The sequence below is a fragment of the Portunus trituberculatus genome, chromosome 17, assembly GCF_017591435.1.
Source record: "Portunus trituberculatus isolate SZX2019 chromosome 17, ASM1759143v1, whole genome shotgun sequence".
Taxonomy (NCBI): domain Eukaryota; kingdom Metazoa; phylum Arthropoda; class Malacostraca; order Decapoda; family Portunidae; genus Portunus; species Portunus trituberculatus.
In genome coordinates, this window is record NC_059271.1 from 6,240,001 (window position 1) to 6,244,603 (window position 4,603).

At 30.4% G+C, this 4,603-nt stretch overlaps 1 protein-coding gene across 1 annotated transcript in view; it reads right to left on the bottom strand.

Moving 5' to 3' along the window:
- The window catches only part of LOC123505054 (monocarboxylate transporter 12-B-like), a 41,940-nt gene extending 40,857 nt beyond the window's left edge, over positions 1-1,083 (bottom strand). The window contains exon 1 of the mRNA XM_045256080.1: positions 560-1,083. The gene's annotated coding sequence lies outside the window, so the exon portion shown is untranslated. The remainder of the gene's footprint in view (positions 1-559) is intronic.
- Positions 1,084-4,603: the final 3,520 nt, after the last annotated feature.

Here is a 4,603-nt window from a genome sequence, read left to right on the forward strand (position 1 = left end):
TATATATATATATATATATATATATATATATATATATATATATATATATATATATATATATATATATATATATATATATATATATATATATATATATATATATATATATATATATATATATATATATATATATATATATATATATATATATATATATATATATATATATATATATATATATATATATATATATATATATATATATATATATATATATATATATATATATATATATATATATATATATATATATATATATATATATATATATATATATATATATATATATATATATATATATATATATATATATATATATATATATATATATATATATATATATATATATATATATATATATATATATATATATATATATATATATATATATATATATATATATGTATGTGTGTGTGTGTGTGTGTGTGTGTGTGTGTGTGTGTGTGTGTGTGTGTGTCCTGCACACGCCTACACACACAATGAAATATTCTTGAATACTGTGCTATGTGTCGTTTACACACATGTAGCATGCATACTTCCTTTAATGGAATAAACTCACCAGAGGGCGCAGCGTAGATGGCTCGATGAACATCAGTGACGACGAGGCTGTTGTTAGGATGGCGAGGCCCTGCCTGGCCTCCACTGCCTCCACCACTGCTAGTGTCTCTCTCCTGTCTTTACCATCGCCAGCATTGCTTCATGCTGTTTCCGTCATCTGACGCACAGCATTACTCGGTGATGCCTTGTATCTCCATAACCACCATCACCTTTTCTACCTCCATCTCTCTGTGCACAACTAGATGGAGTAACTTCATCGATTGTAAACTGAGAACACGATGTAATTGCTTGAATGTAACACTGGATTCTTGGTGCAGGGAGAACACATTCTAACCTACAACTGAAACCAAGAGCCGCTAGTTGGCGCTGGTAGTGTGGTGGATGAAAATTAATGAAAACTTAAGATGGTGGTGTCCGCGAGTTTCAACCATGTGTGTGTGTGTGTGTGTCGGTCTGCTGAGCACCTAGCCAGTCTACGGAACGAGCTCAGAGCTCATTCAGACCGATCTTCAGATAGGACTGAGACCGCTCACACAACATACACTGGGACAACTAGGCCACAACCTCTTGGGTTATATCACGTATATGATCTTGCTTTAGGGGGTCGTTCATTTGCCTCGCCCAAACCACGACTCGAACCCGTGACTTCTCGGTTATGACCAGAGGGTTCGAACCACTACACTATACGCGGCGTGTGTGTGTGTGTGTGTGTGTGTGTGTGTGTGTATGTATGTAATTCACCACCACCACCACGGTCGTCTGCTGGTCACCCAGCCAGTCTTCCCCATTACGGAGCGAGCTCAGAGCTCATAGAGCGATCTTCGGGTAGGACTGAGACCACAACATACTCCACACACCGGGAAAGCGAGACCACAACCCCTCGAGTTACATCCCGTACCTACTTGCTGCTAGATGAACAGGGGTACACATTACAATTACACATTACAATTGTATAACATCGATATAGCTGCTATACAATTAAGAGACAAGATTAAAATTAGAATGATTTTTGACAGAACAGAGCTCAAGATATACATTCTTTTGGAAAGGGCTCAGGGCAGAAGACCCACGAATCCATGGACTTACAGAAATGCCTGTTGGACACAATGAACGCCTTATGTCTCTTATCTCCCGGACTAAAGATGCCTTCACCACAATCATAAGTGCTTATGGCACAACGCTGGACTCAGAAAATAATAAAAGACATTTTTTATGATGATCTGCAAAATATCATTCAAAACATACCTAATTCAGACAAAATTATTTTATTCAGTGACTTGAACTCCAGATTTTTACGTACATACAGTAGTAACACAATAAATAAGAAAATACATTATTATTAATATATATTACTTTTTTTTTTTTTGGGCGGGGGCGGGTACATTATTCCTCAGAATCAATACTAATCTCGTGTCGTGTCTCATTGCCGAGAGCTTCACGTGCTGACTATTTTGAAGTCCAAATGATATGCGCCGTAGATTAATGATAATACTGTTAGTGTTTCTTGAAAATTAATTAGGTTCCTTTAGACGCTGTTATATTTACCGGTTTAATTAGATTAGGTTAGGAAGTTAGCAAAATAACAACATAGTGATTTGCAACATAAAGTTATGGTATATATATCATTTTATATTCTTGTGCACAAATTATTTAACACAAAAATCACTTCAAATAAGTATAAGTTGCAAAATTACAAGAAAACTTATTCCACATCCCACTAGGTTCCATATTGGCTACATATTGCTACAGTAGGCTTTGAAAGGCTACCTACATGAAGCTAAGGAAACTTATGTGAGATGATTTATAAAAATGGATACTTAATCGGATCAGTAACAATATAAAAATAATTGAAAATATAATGTGACTGTAAACAATGTAAGACAAACAAACAAATAAAGCATTGGCATATTTAACTAATAATAATTACTAGCCTCATTTCTCTCGTATTCCTCTGTTGCTCCCCTACCAACATTAAACAAAATGAAAAGGCAATAAAAGAAGAAAAGTACGGATGGATATATATATATATATATATATATATATATATATATATATATATATATATATATATATATATATATATATATATATATATATATATATATATATATATATATATATATATATATATATATATATATATATATATATATATATATATATATATATATATATATATATATATATATATATATATATATATATATATATATATATATATATATATATATATATATATATATATATATATATATATATATATATATATATATATATATATATATATATATATATATATATATATATATATATATATATATATATATATATATATATATATATATATGTATGTATATATATATATATATATATATATATATATATATATATATATATATATATATATATATATATATATATATATATATATATATATATATATATATATATATATATATATATATATATATATATATATATATATATATATATATATATATATATATATATATATATATATATATATATATATATATATATATATATATATATATATATATATATATATATATATATATATATATATATATAAACAAAATGAAAATGCAATAAAAGAAGAAAAGTTTCATTTATCATATAATAAATCACACGCAGCAAAAAAGTACGGATATATATATATATATATATATATATATATATATATATATATATATATATATATATATATATATATATATATATATAAATATAAGCTTTTTCACCTTACGTTCCCTCTTATAATCATTTTGTCTCTAGCTTTCAACACGTTATACACCTCGAAACGTACAAATGTTTTAGGCAGGGATGCGAGGTACCTCATTATTCAGATGAAGGAAACACTTAGAAACACAACACAACACAAGACAAATTCGTAACAACACATGAGCAATGTGATTGTGTTTACATTCCCTGGTATTAACAGGCGCGAGAATTAAAGTATGATCCATATAATATGGACGTGTAACTTAATGTGTCCAATATGCATTAAAATTTTAGTGGAAGTCTACATGCTGTAACTTAATGGGTTCATGTGCATTAAATAATAGGGACGGGGTCTACATGCAAAATTTAATGAGGCTAGGTAAAAAGATAGTCAGGGCCCCACTTTTTTTTTTTTTTTTTTCTTAGATTTTACCCGCCTAATATTCCGGCAGGTCCGCCGACACATGTTAAGTATCCGGAGTCTATGAGCCATAATCTATTAGTTTGAAGAAGAAATAACAAAAGAAAAGAGCCGTAGCGCAAAGTAATCTAAGAGAAATGCAAGAGGAATGATGTATAGCAAGAGCCAGAGAAGTACAAAGCCTTGCAGATGGAAACAGAACACATAATTTCTATGAAGCAATTAATGGCCTGTACGAACCTTCAGAAGTTTCACAACCACTGTCAGTTCAAGCGATGGGAACAGACTCATAACTGTTAAACAGGAAATGTTACAAAAATGGCCAGAGCATTTCAGTGATTTATCAATTACCATAAATGATTGTGATATGTCAATCCTTGAAGAAATTCCAAGACCCACAGATACCTTAAATGGACATTTCAATTTCGCTGGTCGAGGTGGAAAGAGCCGTTAAACATACGAGAAACTCAAAGGTTGCAGGATCTGATGGTGTCGCCTCAGCATTATACAAAAATGATGGGGAATTTTTAATAAAATCCTCCAAAACTTTTATATGACTTGCTGGTCAAGCTTAAAATTCCATCTCAATGGCGTAAAGGAGACTCTGTTAAAATATTAAAATGAAAAGGGAATAAGGCTATCTGCGGAAACAGTAGAGGTTTGACACTTTTGGGTGTGACTGGTAAAATGTCAGATAAAATACTGCTTTCTAGATGTCGACACCTAGTTAAAAAATGCATTGAGCAGCGACAACAGCTCAGTATAGTTTTCGTCGATCTAACAAGATCCTTCGACACAATTATTCGGGACCTACTACTTGGGATACTCAGCAGACTTGGCTGCCCATCAACATTTACAGAAATCATTCATCAGTTTCATGAA